The sequence below is a fragment of the Lissotriton vulgaris genome, chromosome 12 (assembly GCF_964263255.1).
Source record: "Lissotriton vulgaris chromosome 12, aLisVul1.2, whole genome shotgun sequence".
NCBI classification, from domain to species: Eukaryota; Metazoa; Chordata; class Amphibia; order Caudata; family Salamandridae; genus Lissotriton; species Lissotriton vulgaris.
In genome coordinates, this window is record NC_141700.1 from 407,719,985 (window position 1) to 407,738,611 (window position 18,627).

The 18,627-nt window shown below is 45.9% G+C and overlaps 1 protein-coding gene across 4 annotated transcripts in view; it reads left to right on the forward strand.

The window, feature by feature from the left end:
* Positions 1-2,012: 2,012 nt before the first annotated feature.
* The window catches only part of CHD9 (chromodomain helicase DNA binding protein 9), a 2,197,083-nt gene continuing 2,180,468 nt past the window's right edge, over positions 2,013-18,627 (forward strand). For all 4 annotated transcript variants that reach the window (XM_086945174.1, XM_086945175.1, XM_086945176.1 and 1 more), the window contains exon 1: positions 2,013-2,404. The gene's annotated coding sequence lies outside the window, so the exon portion shown is untranslated. The remainder of the gene's footprint in view (positions 2,405-18,627) is intronic.

An 18,627-nucleotide genomic window follows, 5' to 3' on the forward strand; every position in this document is an offset into this window, starting at 1 on the left:
CCCTTGGGGGTCCTTCTGGGACCCCCTGAGAAAGGCTAGAGGGTTGGGGGGTCTCTACCCTGCCCCCTTTTCGTGTTTTCCACGCTTGTTTTGGGCTCTCTTGTGCCTCAGTTCTCCTGAAAAACAAGATGGTGGCCAACACTTCCTGGTTTGGACAGTTTGGAATGTTGACAGTCGACTGCCAGCCAATCAGAAACTTGCTCGCGCACGTAAGGGTACGCGCACGTACGCGTACCGTACGCGTATGGTGCGCGTACGGTGAGCACATATAGATATATAATTTGCTCAAATTCAATTTTCTCAACAACTACAAAAGGGATTTTTACAAAATATAGAAAAGGCACTACTGCATACCTGTCCCTACCATTTTGCCAAGTTTGGTGTAATTCCGTTCCGCCGTTCGGGCTGTAGCCGTGTCTAAAGGTCCCATAAAAAATGCCATTTAAAAAAATTCAAAGTACATTTTTGCAAGAACTACTGGAGGGATTTTCACCAAACATAGCAAAGGCACATGTGCATACCAGGCCCTACCATTTTGCCAAGTTTGGTGTAATTCCATTCAGCCGTTCGGGCTGTAGCCGTGTCTAAAGGTCTCTATGGAAATTAACATGGGGAAAACACGTTTTGGGACCCCCCCTTTTGTCCCCCGCTTGACGAATTCCCCTGAAACTTTCAGGGAAGGAGCGGAGCTGGCTAAAATTCTGGAAAATTACACGCAGATTCCTCAATCGGCGCCAAAGTTATTCCCAATAGAATGTTGAGCGCATATAGATATATAATTTGCTAAATTCAATTTTCTCAACAACTACTGGAGGGATTTTCACCAAATAAAGAAAGGGCACTACTGCATACCTGTCCCTACCATTTTGCCAAGTTTGGTGTAATTCCGTTCAGCCGTCCAGGCTGTAGCCGTGTCTAAAGGTCCCATAGAAAATGCCATTTGAAAAATTTCAAATTCAATTTTCACAATAACTACTGGAGGGATTTTCACCAAACATACAAAAGGCACTGCTGCATACCAGTCCCTACCATTTTGCCAAATCTGGTGTAATTCCGTTCAGCTGTTCGAGCTGTAGCCTTGTCAGAATGTCCCTATGGAAATGAACATGGGGAAAACACGTTTTGGGACCTCCCTTTTTTCTTGGCCTCCGCTTGACGAATCCCCCCCCGAAACTTTCTGGGAAGGAGGGGAGCGCAGCGAGGCAAATTTAAGGAAAATTACAGGCAGATCCCTCAATCGGCGCCAAATTTATTCCCAATGGAATGTTCGGAATTTCCTATGGTAACTAGGTCCTAACTATATATACCTACTGGCCACCGCCAGTAGGTAAAAAATAATAAATAAATAAATATATATATATCTAGCCTTGGGTCCCAAAATGTCTGTTAATCACGTTTTGTTATAGGGGACTTTCTCTACTCCTTATCATTTTTTGGATTTTGTGAGATAACATTCTAAAATTTTTAATGTATATGTATTTTTGTAGCCCTGAAAAAGTCCTTTGTGATTAAATGCGTTGGCCACATTTGAAATAAAGGGATTTTTTTTTAATTAACCTGAATGAAGAAATATCTTCTCAACAAACGTTATTATCTGCATTACGCGACACATTTGTGCTGAATCGTTATGAACTGAATTTATTATATATTTACCAAATTTTGGTGCTGGGTCATTTGAAATTGTGACTAACATAGGGTGAAGTCAGATGGTTAACATAGATGTTATTGTAAACGACATAGCTGATGCCATTGAAATCCATTGAGACTTTTGGTTTGTTCAGAGGCAGCACGCAACTACTGAATTCGTAACGAAGGAAAGTTGACGGTACAACTACATGTGCTTTTGGGAGTCCCACAAGTAATTGTCAGTACCGATCATAACGATAGTGCTTTATGGTTGACGCTCCCTGCAGGCGGCGCAACTATCTCAGGTGAACTTTAGCTGCGCGCTTTCTCACGAGAGCCAGCAGGTCCTGGCGTCCTGACAGCACTTCGCAGTAAGCGCGCTTCTCATTGGCTGCGGGCAAAGGGCGTCCATGTTGGCTGCTCCCCTTCCTCGCCACCCCTGTATCTTTGTGTGTGTGGGGTATTACCTCCGGTGTTGTTGGGAAAAGAGACTGGATACGGAGATGAAGCGCTCAAAAGAGAGCGCTCCACGCCACTAGCTGCAGTGTGCAGCTTCATTCGGCGCGCACGCACGCAGCACGGGAACAGCTGCGCACTTCCCAAAGCAGCCAAAGGGGCGCGGCGGCCAATAGGAGGCCGCGATACAGTCATGCAAATGAGGCGGGCATCGCGCGAGCGGCTGGTGCTGGCAGGCCGAGCTCCTGGGAAGAGCCCCATCTCGGGGCGGCACTGCTGAACCTGGGTTCGAAGGGTGCCCGGGCCTGTTGCAGGGTTCCTGGTGAGTCAGTTTAAGGGGCTGGCGGTAAGGGTAGGAGCACATCCGCTTACACGCAGCAGTTGTTCAACTGGTGTTACTGCGGGAGGGGGAGGGGAAGTGAGGTGTCAACGCCTCCCCTGTGGAGGGCACAACGGGGCTGGCTAGGGAGCAGGGGGTTGGGCACTCTGCTGTTGGTGTGGTTCAGAGATGGCCCGCGCTCCAGGTGTGCAGAGTTCACAGGAGAGAGAATAGAGTGTGCTAGTTGGTCATATGGGAGGTCGTGGGATCTGCTGCTTGACTGGAGTGGTACCTGTTATGGGGACCACATGCGATCTACGTCTTGTGTCAAATTATTCCGTAGGGGGTTTACGGTTATGTGGTCGCCCTTGGTCAAACTGCAGCTATGCAAGAGCTACCCTCTAGGGTCCTTTGGCTGTTAATGGGAGAGCCGTGGGTCCGTTAGGTGGTGATAATGGAAACAGTGGGACCTGCTTGCTGGTGAAGAGGGAGCCTACGGAATATGCTTCCGGTTATTGGTTGGTGGTGTCTCATGTTGGATATGATAGGGTCAGCTCTTGTTGATGGGATTTCCTCCATGGCTGTTGCCGCTTTGTATTTGTTTGTGTAATATAGCGTGATACTCTTATAATTTGGACTTAAAATAGGGGTTCTGTCTGGCTGTGATATTGGATCTGTTTGGACTTTCTTACTCCCTGTAGTCTAGCATGCATAGCTGAATGACAAAAGAGTCATGGTGATGGGGAATTTCATGGTTGTCTGGCTCGTGGTTATGGAGAAGCTAATCCTGGGGTTTAGAGGGAATGGATCTAATAAATGCCTGGCTCAAAAGGACAGAATCGCGAGGGAGACGGGATGATAGATCTAATGCGACTTTAGCTCAAAGTGATAGTTCTGTTGCTAATGATCGCCACAGTAGCCTGACCAGGTGACACAAGGCGGCTGTTTCCAAGCCTTGTTTACATTTATTAAACAAATTCCTCCTTGGGAGTTGTGCTTCTGATTTAACAATAGAATCAGTTGCACTGATAATCCAGGAAATTAATGATTTGCTAAAGTAAAGTCCAGAATTTTAACTTTGCAGTGAGATGGGAGCCACATTCTCACGCGTGGGTTGCTAGAGATTCTACCCTCCCTAGCTGCAGAGGTAGGCTAACCAGCCAATTAATGTGGAGAGCTGAGCCATGGATCAGGACTCGGCAGGAGAAGAAAACACAAGCCGAGCCATAAAAGGATTTGATATGCAAATTAATTGGCTATCGTTGAGTAACAATATGCTAAATACTTTAAAATTCGTCAAGTATATTTCTCTAACATTTGAAAATTGTTTCAGTTTAGTACATCCGCTAAAAGTGATCATTTCCAAATATAAACTTTAAAATATAAATGAAGCACATAGCCAAAAGAGAGATCGGTAGTAACTGGAAATCCCGGGGGGACTAGGGGTGGAGCGGTGGATGAAGGAATATACAAGGTGGGCGACATACGAGGGAGAAGAAAGATTGGGCGAAGCCAGATGAGGTAGGGGGATCCCTAGAAATAGCAGGAACTTGGGCAGCATTGGTGACACTACTGAAGTACCCACCTAATGAAGAGGGCGAAGAAGTGCAGGGCGAGACCTTGGGAGATGGAGCTGTGCCCCTTGCGTATGGCCAATATTGTTGTAAATGGAACAAAATTATTTTCCATTAAACCATATTCTGGAAAGCTTTTTTTTTTCTTCCAAAAAGGGCACACCCTGAACTGATTGGCTTGAAAGTGCTTTCATGTGTGAGCTACAAGAAAAGCAAGACAAAGTAAAGTAATGTGATTTGTCTAAGATCACATAATTGTTTAAGTGGGAAGCAGGTCTGGAATCCAGGCTTCCCAGTTGTACATTTTGTAGTTTAGGTACTTAATTGATATTTTCTTCTTTGTCCCACTCACCACCAAAATACAGTGCCTTTTGTCAGTTTATTAGAAGATAAATAAGAAACTATGTTAAAGTGATTGATTATATGTTAAATCAAAGGTGTTCAACCTACATCCATGAGAGCCAGGTTCCTGCTAGCTGTCCAGGAAAGCCACTGACTATCTAAATGTGACCCATTCATACCTATTGTATGGACTTTTATCTTGATTGGATATCCTGAAAATTGGGAATTGATCCAACCTTCATGGTCTGTTCTGGACACCCCTTGTTAAACCAACCTGATAGAAACAGTTTTCTTAAACAGAAAAAAGTTAAGGGTAGGCCGAATGTTGTTGATTTGTTAACATCACTGGATTCCTCTGACTGAAGAACGATTTAAAGGGGTGCTCAACGCCCCAGTGAAGGCAATTACACATATGAACAAAACAATGAGATGTCAAGAAATGAACTCTCCAGCCACTGCACAACTTTAGTAAATGATAAAGGAAGGTGGAGGGCAGAGCTGGCTATTCGGTCTTATCCAGGCACCTGCCCTGCTTGCTCACCTATTATGATTATGATGCTTAATGGAATGAAGATTACGAATAATCATAAAAGATAGGAACATACAGCATACAAACACAGTAAAAAATGATTAACCTTATTAAGCACAATACAATAGCTCATCTATCATCTATAAATACCTGTATAATTTTTAACTTTAGGGCACCAGCACTAACACTGGCATGGACTGGATTGGGGAAGGGGTAACTGGGTGCAGATGGCTTTGGGATTAAACTTGCAACATCTTATCCAGCAAGATTTGGTAAATTATCGAGCAGCTCAAATGTAAATGATTTATTTTTTACATGAAATGAATAAGGGCACACACTCCAAACTAGGATTCTGTGGTGCCTTAAAGTTCAGTTTGGCACCAACAGCAAAGACACATTTAAGACCTTTCAAAATTTAGGCATTTTTCTTTCAGGTCGCAGCTCAAAAATGTTCTGAAGAAAGGGCTCATCATAGAAGTTCTGACTGGCGGCTGAATGGAGATGGTCAAAATAGGCTATTTCTTGGGATGTCCTTCCTCCTGGTAGCATCAAGCTATTTGTCGCTGAATGAAGCAGTCAGGTGTACGTTTGCAGTTTCTGTGACCTATACAGAGGTACTGGAACTTCGGACTTTAATTAGAGAAGCCTTAATCAGAGAGGTTCACAAGCAGAGGGCACTGCTCCTAGCCATTAGCGTAGTAGTAATTTCAACCCAGAGGAATGGTTGGCGGCAGAAACTTCTCACTGTGCAGAAAATTGCCTCAACTTAGGAAGTGTGTGAGAAGAATTCAGAAGGCCCGGTGATGTAAGAGCTCACCATTCTTTGCACATGGGTATGTTTCTATTGTTGGAACACAGGAACAGGAGGGCCATATGGTAGTTGTATACTTGATAAATGAGGATGTCAAGGTTTTTGAGGAAGTTTTAAAGATAACTTCCTGGTCTTGGTATTATTGAGTGACGTCAGTTTAGGGTAATGATGATTGGTTGGTGTATCTCATGGGGGCATGTGTCATGCACTCAGCATTTCTCCATGAGAGTTGGTGGGGGCTGGAAATTGATTATTATGGTGGTTTTTCACTTCGTTATGATTCGTACTGAGGCACATGTTGATAAAAAATAATCACGGGCACGCATTAGTGGTGGATTTCAGGTTGTTGCCTCATTGTGATATAAGTGATGGGCTGCTACATTGTTATGGGGGCAAGCTATAACTGCAAGCAAGCTATAACTGAAAGTCATAGGGTCTAATATATGTTGGTAGTGATATGAGAATCCTGTCTAGTGCACTTACTGAACATATTTTGTTATGATTCATGTTGATGATCAATCCTATTTTCTATAATGCCCTACTCCATGCCCTCAGATGCCACACTGGCATCACGTACGGGCATCCTACATGCCATATCAGATCTCATTGAGGGCCTGAAGAAATATGATCACATCCTCCTGGAATTACTTTTCCCTCCCCCAAACCCCTTGCTGGCCTGCACCATCTTCAAAACCAGCTGGATCAATTACAAAGCCATCACAACCAGTATCCCCGTTTGCCTTACAAACAAGCTCGCCATTTCCTGTGGTTCCCGGCACACCAGCAGCCAGGACGCATCATACTGCAGACTACAAAGTGTAAAAAAAAAAAATTGTGAAAATTGAGTTGTCAAGCCTTTTCCGTCTAATGGACCCATGACCTGAAACTGACCCATATCCATCAGGTCTACCCAAACATAGTTCCAATTCAGGGAAGAGTTGAAGACTCGCCTCTCTAAAGAACATGACATAATAATGCACAAACCATCCACAACCCATATTCCTCTCCTATTACCTGTTGTCTTTATGCCTATGTTGGTGCTCTGCAATACAATATACATAATTGCATATATACATTATGTGGCTAAGGTGTATTGCTTATTTTATTGGGGTATATGGCGATGGGAGATTTCAAGAGTCTAGTTTATGCTGATTGCAAGCCAGGCTTGTATACATGGTGAATCTGAGTGTGGTTATTGACGATGGTCAGTGTCCAGCAGGCTGGCAGTTGGTGATTAAGGATCATATGAGGTCTAGTGCAAGGTGGTGGCTAGTTTCATGGAACCTGGCAAACAGTTTTGGTGCTGTCATGGATATTTGATGCATGGTGGTTAACTTATAATGATTTGGTGCTTTTGGACGGGAGAGATGTGGATCTTAAATGTAGTGATCTGGATCTCATGGGGGTTGAGAAGAAGGTGCTGGTGAACTACTCAATTCTGGTTTATGAGGAATCGTGCAGGGTTGGGATCTCTGGGTGCATACCCTAGTGATAAATATCTCATGTGGGTTTAGTACATGGTCATATGGAATCCGGTAGGAATTTACTGCATGCTTTTGGGGGATTCCTAGCTGTTTCAATATTTGTATAGTGGGGTTGCCACAGGTGACTGTTTCCTGAGGATAAAAGGGGGTGGTGATGGACTGAGCATCTGAACCAATCAAACACTCTCCCACCCAGTCAACAGATCTGGGTTTAATCCATCACCGTTCTTTAGCCCACCCTGCCACCCCAGTTCAGACATGGCCATATGCAAATCAGTCTGACATTGTGCCTCATGGGAACAGTCCAGCGCGAACTGCCAAGCCATGCCTTCCCTGGACCGGAAACAAGCTTCGGAGGACCGGTCTCTGGACTGGGAGTGAGTGTTTGATCGGTTCTGATTCTCCGCCCTTCACCACCCCCTTTTGTACCGCTCTGTTTCCTGGGGATGGCGTTTGTGATCTAGCAAGTGACTGGCGTTTTACCAGGATGATTTGTTTAGCAAAATTTTGAAATCTGATGCATTGCAATGTGTACTATTATTTGGATTGGGTGGTGGGATATTTCTTGGTTGTTTGGTATCTTTTATTAGAGGTGTACTGCGTTTTGATGATGAGTGATCCTCTTCGGTGTTGTGAAGGTATGAGGCCCCGGTTTTATTTATTTTTTTGTTTTTATTAAAGCCATGTTTATTTTTTTAATATGTTACAAAGTAGGTAAACACCATAGACTATCTCAATTTGCTGTTTGATAAACAGGGCATTGCTGATTTATTCAGTACACTTATTCAGTCAGGGATAACCACTTAACACTCCATTTGGAAAGGGAGAACATATAGGAAATGCAATTTAGTCATGAATATCATCACAGTTTTCCAACTGTACGGCATTTTAAATGTAAAAAAGTTACTTTGATAGTGATAGTCTTCTAAGGGATTCCTGCAATATATATTCCTCACCTAGTTACTACTTAAAAACACTACACTGCTTATATAGGCAGCATACTCTTCCTTAGATCCAGTTTGAGGTAACTGGTTCAGGTGAATGTTATTGCATTTTCTTTGAGTTCATGTAGTATTCCTTCCCATACTTCTGTTCTGTTTATTAGTTCTTAAAGCTCTTGTGTGTAGGAAAGCTATCTTGTGGCCCACCTTATTACATCAAATCTCCAAGATGCCAGTGGCAGTACTTTCTGGAAACTTCCATCCCATGTCCTACGTTTGGCCAATACTAGTGATGGCTTTGCAAATTTACTGGTATAGTTACTGTGAGGAATTGTGTTGTTGGTTGAGAGGGGTGAAACCCTACTCGGGCAACGACCACGATTCTTGTCTGGGTGAACCAAAAGTCACTAAATTAACCTGTGCTTAACTCTAGTAGCTTGGCCCTAAAGCATTCCGGTTTAACTTAGAGGCAATGTGTAAAGAATTTATGCCGCACTTAAACAGTAATAAACACAACACAAGAAAATCCCACACCAATTTAGAAAAATACAGTAAATTTGAATAAAGTATTTGACACCAAAATGACAAATTCAATCAGCAGAATCGGAGAAATGGAGTTTTAGATGTTTAGATAAACATTAGTGCTTAAAATCAAAAAGCGCCAACTGTGTTCATCGGGTTGCGCAGGACCTGGATAATATCACAAGCTCAGGTTGACAAAAATGGAGCGTGGGTCCGATACAGAGAGCAGGTTAGACCCACTGAGAACTGTACCTTATGTGCTTGATGTGGGGCATTTTGCCACACAGTCATGGTTCCGAGGTGCGATGTGGGGTCCTTTGTCAAGATGCACTCCGTAGCGTCGGTTCCAATGAACGATGCAGAGTCCTGTGTCTAGATGTTTTGCACAGCACCTGCTCCGATAAGCGATGCAGAGGCTTGCGCCGAGCTGCAAAAGCTGTGTTGGGATACGTTGGTTCTGGCGGGGACCACACTGGGCTGGCAGAGGGCCTTTATTCCCCCGCTCCCACTCCCCATGGTCCTGGAATGGGAGGGAAATCACCGGGGGGGGGTGTGAGTGGTCCGACTCAAAGCAGCCAGAATCCAGGTGCAGGTTTCAAGGCAGTTAGCGCTTGTTGTGTCCCAATAGCTCAGAACAGGAGGCCAGCCAACTAATCCTTGGAGTAACTCTAGTAGTCTTGGGTTCAAGGTGCAGGTCCTGTCCTTCTTCCTCAGGTAGCAGGGCAGCACAGCAGTCCCTCTTGCAGGCAGAGCAGCTAGGCAATCCTCCATGCAGCAGAGCAGTCCTCCTTATAAGACTTCCACAGGTCCAGTAGTGCGCTCAAGAATTGGTGTGAGGGTTTCTTTTTATACCTGTTGTACACTTTAAAGTGGGAGAAGCTTCTGGAGCCCCCCCCTCTTCCCCACAGGGGTATCTGTAATTTCCTGCCTCCCTGCCCCAGTGTGTCTGGGTACACAATAGGCTAGTGTGGAGTCCTCTGTGTTTGATTTTGGGCAGTATCATGCAACCCAGGAACAGGCTGCAGGCACCAAATAGTTAGGACAAGAAAATGACAACTTTCTAAAAGGTAATGTCAGAAAGAACCTTACGACCGCGTAAGGGTAAATTTGACAGCACTCCTGCGGCCAGATCGCCTAGGTAGATCCCCTCAAACAATGTAGTCAATGCAAGTATTCAGATCTGTGTCATCTTTATTTAAGTGTTGATCATATCATATTTCATCATATGATAGCATATTTGATGATGAATAAGCGAATAAAGCTTCCAAAATGTTCAAACTTATATCTAATCAACAGTATATTGAGATCTGTCCCGATGCATTTCGAGCCAACTGCTCTTCTTCAGGGGGTATGTTCTAGAAAGAAACATGTAGAAACATACTAAGGTCCTTGTCCAAGGGCCATAAATGATAATAAGAACATTGACCAATGTTGCCAGAATACGGTGGGTAATCCACAAAGTAAACCCAATGCGAAATCAATAGGTCTGTCTGAAGTTGCCAAGTGTCAAAAGGAGAGGGTTAACAGGGTGCCAGGTTAACAAACAGAAATTGATCCAATAGAATACCCTAAAGTAGCAGTGATCAATAGTCAGCGATGTAGAACATGCAGTGCAATATAAGCCAAGAATAAGAATAAAAATCGCTCTGAGGGAGATGTCAGATGTAACACAGGAATATTAGTGGAAGCTTACAGAATAAGGAAACTCTGAAAAGTGTGCCTCTGTGCCGGGGCCGGCTGTGTAAGAGGTTCTGGTCAGCGTGAACATGCGTATAAAACCGGGTAAACATATTAATGGGCGGTGTTATTAAAGCTTCCAATATAAACAAACTTTAAAGGGTGGACGTTAGTGTCAGGATCGTGTACGAAGAAAGTTCCTGACAACTTGAAGCTGAATAGTGCAAACATGCGTATTAAACCGGGTGAGTGCTCACCTCAATACCACTAGTGGAACGTCTCAGCACGCGTGTGATGAGTTCGGCGTCTTCTTGGGACTGAACCCGTAAGACGTGATAAGCGTATAAGCAACGTGAGGGAGCATGGTAATAGAAAGAGGACAGCAGGTTGCATGCCCCTAAGATCATCATGAATGCGCGTTGTTGTATGAATATAAATAAAGGGTAATTGAAAAAGAAACTGAGCAAGACGATCAACCAGGGAGTCATCTCAAATAATGATGGGACAGGTAAAATGAAAATAAACATGATACCAGATAAGACTTGAAGAAAATAAACAAAATAAAAGAACAGTGCGATAAATACAATACAATGAAAGCATACATATCCAGTATGTGGAGTGTAGTGAGGGCTCAGCCAAATTGCAAGAGGTGTAGCGAAAGCATGAACTAACAGCGGAGAGTAAAAATGAATGGGGTAGAAAAATGAAAACAAGGAAAAAACCAATAGGGTAGAAGAATGAAAAAAACACCCGTATGTGTAGAGTCAAAGTGAACTGATAAGGTAGAAGCAAGATGAAATGTTAAGAGATCAGAAAAAATGAAATAAGATCAGGTCTAAGAGAAATCGGGTGAAGATAAGGTCTGCTTCTCCTACGACAATCAGGAGAGTGTTCACTGCAGAAGAATTGCGGGCCCTTAGATGTGGCGTAGGCACCATCTGCCTACACTCCATGCAGATGTTGGGTAGGCAAAGTGAGTGCGAGTGTTGTGGCTTTGTTTTGACACCGGATGAGAAAGCAAGGGATAAAACGGATGTGCTTAGAACATCCTGCCCCTCTCTGTATTGTCTCTCCTTGAATTGTAGATCGCCTAGTAAACATAGGTGAGAAATCAGCGATCTTCTTAAAGACTATAAACCAGCTATATTATTCCTGGTTGAAACCTGGCTTAATGAGGCGTCCACCCCTGATATACTAGAGGCTATACCCAAAGGATATGCGATTTTGAGGGTGGACAGTATCGGCCAGAAGGGGGGCGGTATTGCTGCAATTTTTAGGAGAGATCTTCAACTTAAATTGGAGAAAGTTTGGCTTTCTAGCTGGGAAGCGGGCTTTTTTATTTTGAATATCTCTAGCACCTTCTCAGTGTCTGGACTAGTCATGTATATACCCCCTGGTCTGGGGAGAGTTTCTATTGATGAGCTTTTTGAAATACTCCCTTCATATGTCCTCCGCTACTCTAATTTTCTCCTATTAGGGGATTTTAATCTGCATTTGTAAAACAAAGGCTATAAAGATTCAGCCGAGTTCTCTGTTGGTCTTCAGGCTTTGGGCCTGAATCACTTGGTTTCTTCTGCCATGCATAACAAAGGTCACACATTGGACAATATTTTTACTAACTATGCAGGGACAGTTGCCTCATTTCCAACTCCTGTAGCTTGGTCAGATCACTATTTACTATCTTTTAGTTTATTGATGCCGGGCCTGGTTCGGAAGTGGGCGTTATTAACTCTGGATGACTTTGAAGGAGTATTGGTGGACATCCTCCCAGAGATGGGGGATAACGTCCTGAAGACCAATAATGTAATATCAAGTTGGATGTTGGAGGCAGTGAATACCCTGATTCCGTTAAAACAATGTAAAAGTGGACGTACCTCTGCCTCTGGAAAGTGGTTCTCGACAGATTTGGCGCTAATGGAAAGTAGTTGTAAGCATCTTGAGCGCCAATGGAGGAAGAGCTACAGGGACGAGAACAGATTGAAATATCTGGAGGCCTTAAAGGTTTACCTTCGCCAGATCAGGAGAGTGCGTAGAGAATACTATTCTGGGCAAATTGATCTAGCTAAAAATTCAACTAAGGCCATCTTTCAGGTAGTGAAACAACTGTCCTCTCTGGAACGAGTGACCCCTGCACTTCCTGCCTCTATGGACTACTGTAATAAGGTTGCTGACTTTTTTACTGATAAGTTTGCTAAGATCAATGCCACCTTTCCAGAAAGCAGCAGGAGTTATGTTCCTGCAGCTGGCTTGGATACCCGGCCTGAGGATATGTTTGTCCTTCATCCTTTTGGTGGAGGCTCAGGTCACCAGGCTAATGGAGGTGGTTAAATCTTGGTCTCCTTTGGACTCGATCCCTCCTAAATTTCTGCTGCTGGGAAAGAAAATTATTGCTCCTGTCTTCACCTCGCTATTGAACTTGTCATTCCAAACCGGTCAGGTCCCTAGTAATTGGAAACATAAAATAGTGGTTCCTCTGTTGAAAAAACCTTCATTGGACCCTGCTTTCCCTGAACATTTAAGACAAATATCTCTCCTTCCTTATGTGGCAAAAATTGCTGCGAAACATCTGAATGGCCATCTTTCTAAGTTTTTGGAAGAGAGGCAGGTTGTGCATGATACACAGTCTGGGTTCAGGACTTTGCATGGTACCGAGTCCGCTCTCCTGCTGGTGACCGAAGGGCTGCGGCTGATGAGGGTAGGACTGCGGCCCTGATATTGCTGGACTTGAGCGCCGCGTTCTACATGGTCTCCCACGGCCGTCTATTAGAAAGGCTAAGGGAGGCTGGGGTCGGAGGTATCACGTGGACCTCGGTGAAGAATTTTCTGGCAAATAGATCCTTCCAGGTTTTGCAACATCCTTTCAGTTCCAGAATTTGCCCTCTAAACCAGGGGGTGCCACAGGGTTCGGCTCTCAGCCCAACCCTTTTTAATATCTATATGCGCCCACTTGCAGACATCGTCCTGAAATATGGAATTCAGCTGGTGTCATATGCTGATGACACTCAGCTAATTGTTACTCTGGAACATAAGGAACCCGAAAGAGCGGCCGATTTTAGAGCCTGCTTGGGGGAACTTATGGATTGGATGAGATTGAGCTGTCTTCATCTGAATGCGGGGAAGACGGAGGCGATGGTGGTTGGAAAACAGCCTTCTCTCTGGACACCGCTCTGGTAGCCCGAAGCACTGGGATCTTGCCCACTGTCGAAAGCCAAGGTGAAAAATTTGAGAGTATGGTTCGACGATGGTCTCTCCTTCTCCTCGCAAATATCAGCTGTGGCCGGGGCGCGTTTTGGCATTTTGAGGGTGATACGTAAGATCTTGGACTTTCTCCCCGTAAATGCTAAAAGGTCGATCGTACAGGCGTTGGTGACATCTCGCCTTGACTATTGCAATTGTCCTGTATTTGGGGGTAACGGCTAAAAATTTGAACATCCTGCAGAAAGTCCAAAATGCTGCAGCCCGGCTCATCCTGAATATACCAAGGAGGGCATCGGTGGGAAAATCCCTAAAGGTACTGCATTAGCTTCCTATTAGGGCTAGAGTACCTTTAAGGCTCTTTGCCTTAGTCACAGGATTCTTGGGGAGAGGGGACAATGCTTCTTATGGCCTCTCCTGAAAGCTCACCAGCCTGCTCGTTATCCAAGATCATTGGGTAGTGCAAGAGTGACTGTGCCCAGGGTGCGTAAGGCGCGACTGGGCGGAAGATCATTTGGCTTTCTGGCAGCCAAGGCCTGGAATGAGCTTTCAGTGGATCTTAGGACAACTGAGTCGGAGTCTTTGTTTTGCACAACTGAGTCGGAGTCTCTGTTTCGCAAAAAATTAAAGACTTTGCTCTTCCGCTCTTCCCATGGAGGAATGTAGTGGTCGGGTTCCACCTAGTTGGAAGCCCGCGTGTGGGGCAGCTGGGGAGGGCTGTTAGGGCTCTGTTTGTCCTAGCACGGGCACACTCCGGTTGGAGTAACCATTGCGCTTTACAAGCTGACTAATAATAAGAATAACTAGAATCCCTATGTTTCATATAATTGGTACTCATGACCTTCTCCGGAGTGCATGTTTTAATTGAAAACCCTAATTTATATGTTCCACTAGTTCATAAGGAGCAGTGTCTAACAATGAGCAAATTTCTCCCAAAAATAACAAGCACTGGCAAAGCCAAGAGGTCTTGTCTATGCAAGAGCTATTGGCTTTGCCAATGTGTACACTAGGGGGGTGGCTGTTCAGCATGGCTAAAACGTAGTGACATAGAGAAGAGTTGTGGAGTGTCATTGAGGGGAATAGCGAAGAGTAGAGTGTTCTGGAGTGGCATAGAGTGAAGTCTCATAGAGTCGACTGGTGTATAGTGCATTGGCGTACATTGTTGCAGTGTGCAGTGGCATTGAATTCTATTACAGGACCGGAGGCTTCAGATTATGCTTCTCAATCTTTACTGCAAAACACAGCAGCCAATGAAAATGCATATTTTCATAAATAACAGTTAAACAAACTACATTGCCCATGATGCACACATGTATAGGCACACCCCCATAGTCCATAAGAACCCTCTGCGTGCTCCCATCATCCTCTTTCTTTGCTGCTCACAGCAAGAGATAAGTGCATCTTTGTTCCCTCCCTCTGCTGTATTGCATTTGATTGTCTTTGAATCTAATTTAAAATGGATTGGGTATTTCTTTGAACTTGCCTTTATCTTCATTGTATGGTATTACTGTTGTTTCGAGGGAATTATCCATTAGCGGGCGAGCGCGGAGCTGGAAACGCGTCTCGTCAGCCCGCTTTCTTTTCATTCCTCTGTGACTTATGTGTGAGGTTTGCGCCGCTTTCAGGCGTGTCGATGTTACGGTCGCTGACCGGGGCAGACCAACACCGTAATTTCAGTGAGCCTTTTGTTCCCTGGGTTTGTTTGGCCTTCCCACATCAGTTGTCCGCTTCTCGCGCATGCGCAAGGGCTCCCCTCATCGCCCGATGACGCTGTAAAGGCCGGGTGGTTCTCGGCGGCGACGCGCTCCCCAACGCGCGGAAATTGGGCTATCTTTTGGGTGGATTTCAGTCGCGTTTGGGCAGCGCAAATTTTTCCCACACTTCAAACGCGTTATTTAACGGTGATCGCTCTGCTCCAGAAAGCGCCTGTCCCAGGTTGTAAAACTCTGGCCTGATGAGAGTGGGCACACACTCTTTATATTTCTGCATTGGCCTGGGTCTCTGACCCCTTGGAATACAGCTTTGCTGAGGGGGTCTGTAGTGAATATTTCTGTGTGCTGGTGGGCTGACCCCCTCCCCCCCCCCCCCCCCCCTCCATTACCCTCCATGTGGCTGTGAAAGAGTCTCCCATAGACTCATAAGTTCAGTGGTATTTACATAGATTATACATACTTAAAGCCACCCCTCATGATTGATGAGTGGGAGCAATACCCAGAAGAGTATGCTGAGGGGGAGACATATGACGGACAGCAGGAGGCTGTGTTAGAGGACAACCTAATAAATGCTTTGGACGCCTCAGTCCAGTCCTCCATGAACAGAGCTATGGAGACCACGGTCCCGCAAACTGTTCAGCAGGCCCTAGCGGCGGCTCTGCGCCCTATCAGGAAGCAGCTCGAGGGCATCGCAAAGAGACACGGCTACGACAAAAAGCAGCAGAAGAAGAAGACAGAGGCTTCTACGTCTGGTCAGGGCTCTTCCGACCCTGCATAGTGGCCATACGCATAGGCGTTTTCTGCGTTGCCTTCCAGTGGGGCAGCTGACCACTCCTATTCGGGAGGCAAAGCCAAAGCTAAGCTCAAGGCCCACACAGACACAGATACCGACACTAACACCACGAATACAGACACCGACACCGATACCTCAGAGGAGCCTCCTCCACCAAAGAAGGTGAGGACAGCTCAGCCGGCTGTGGCAGACCCTCCCAATACCCCATTCAACTTAGATCGTTCCGAGATTATGCACCCTCGGTCCTCGGACTGGGTGTTTCCACCCGCAGTTTTGGCCTACCTACATGAGAACCTGAGTTTCCCAATAGAAGTGCGCAGTCGCCTGAAGTCAGAATGTCCGCGTCCTGAGCTACCGGACAAAGTGGCGGAGACGCCAGAAATTGATGCTAGTCTTCTGACTTTACTACGGAAATTTTCCAAAGATCCCAAGCGTGGCATAGTTCGCGCCTGGAGGGGATGCCAAGATAAAATGCTGGATGTGGTGGACCCTTTGGCCAAGATCTTAGAAATGGCCTTAGCAGCCAAGGAGACATCTACCCCTATAGATCCTGGTATATTGACAGGTTGGACCCAGCGGGCCATATGCCTCATAGTAAACGCCAATTGCGCGATATCATCCGAGAGACTTAAATCACTCCTGATACGGATGGACAGCAACCTTACGGAGCTGGCAGATGCAGAACCCGGACCCCTAGCGGTGGGTCAGCTCTTCGGGGAGAGATTCGTCAAAGACGTTTCAAAGTACGTCAGAACTTTTACGACCCTGGATAAGGCACAATTGGGAATTAAACGTGTATTCAACCAGGGTGTTTTTAATCGGGCCGGACGAGGCGGGGCCGCTTGTCAGGCCGTGGAGGTCACCAAGGTTCCCAGAGAGGCGACTTCGGCCGCGGAAGAAACGACTATGACTCCACTAGAGGCGGTACCTTCTACCCATCGCGCAGGAGGTTCAACAGAGGGCGCTTCCAGTCCAACAACAACAGGGCGAACTTCAAAGCTCAGCAACCCACAGGTGAGCATTGTAGACCTTTCTCTTCTTCCATATGGGGGTCGTACTCAACACTGCTTACGGCAGTGGCAGGAGCTAACACAGGACGCCTGGGTGTTGCAAACCGTGCAGAGTTTTCACTTAGAAGTCTACTCTCGTCCATCTCAGTCCAGTAGCCCAACAGATCTCCATTTTTCCCTACAAGATCGCAGTTTTATAGAGGAAGGGATTGTAGGATTGCTGCAGAAGCGCGCAATAGCGCCATCCAGTCAGGGGCCTCACGGCTTTTGCAGCAACATATTTATTGTACGAAAGAAAGGAGGTGGGAACAGACTGGTTCTAAATCTCAAAGAATTCAATCAGTTCCTAACGTACAACCACTTCAAGATGGAAGGTATCCATCTTCTAGCAGATTTGCTACAGGAAGGGGATTGGATGGTCAGGTTGGACCTCAAGGACGCCTACCTCTCCATTCCAATCTTCCCACCGCATCGCAGGTTCCTCCAGTTCAGATGGAACGGCCAATGGTACGAATATTTCGCCCTTTCGGGCTCTCCTCAGCTCCTTGGTGCGTCACCAAGGTAATGAAGCCGGTGGTGGCTCATCTACGGGAGAGGGGCATACGACTCATAATTTACCTGGACGACATCTTGATCATGGCACAGAGTCAAGAGGTACTCGGGCAACATCTCGTCCTTACAACACTGCTTCAGAGTTTAGGATTTGTCATCATTCCGAAGAAGTCGGTGATAGTTCCCACTCAAGGGATAGACTTCCTCTGATTTACGATAGACTCACTGTCAGCCCAGTGTGCCTTCCAAAGGCGAAACTGAAGGATCTCAAGAAGGAGATCCTGAAGTTGCTGAACAGTCAGACCGTCACACTCAGGGCGATAGCCAGAATAGTGGGGATATTGGCCTCTTCTGTACAAGCGATATTCCCGGGCCCTCCTCATTACAGGGCCCTTCAACGCCTGAAAATCGGGCATCTGCAGAAGGGACTGTCCTATTCGGACACCATCCCACTGTCACAGGAGTTAAAGACCGAGCTACAACGTTGGCTAGGCCATGTAGACGCCTGGAATGGCAGAGCTATATTAGTCTCTCAACCAGAGGTAATATTCGAGTCCGACGCCAGCCGTTGGGGCTAGGGTGCGCGCTGCTGAGACATCTCCACAGGCGGCAGATGGTCTCCACAAGAGCTTTCCTTGCACATAAATTGCTTAGAACTGCTCGCAGGGTCGTTCGCGTTCGGACGTTATCCCAGAGGCAGACCTTGTTGTATCCTCCTACGCATGGACAATGTGTCCACGGTGAGATACATCAACAAGTTGGACGGCACGAGATTGTCTCTTCTTGTACAGATAGCCAAGGATTTCTGGCATTATTGGCTCACAAATCAGATTTCAGTAATGGCGGAATACCTCCCGGGCCAATCCAATCAAGTGGCGGATTGGAACTCAAGGTACCTCAGGGATTACAGCGACTGGAAGTTGCTTCCCGAGGTCTTTCAGTGGATTCAGAAGATTTGGGGTCCTTTCCAGACGGACCTTTTTGCATCCAGACTCGCACATCAGATTCTGCAGTTCTTCAGCTGGAGGCTGGATCCGCTGGCGAAAGCGACCAATGCCTTTCTGCAGGATTGGTCGAAGGCGAT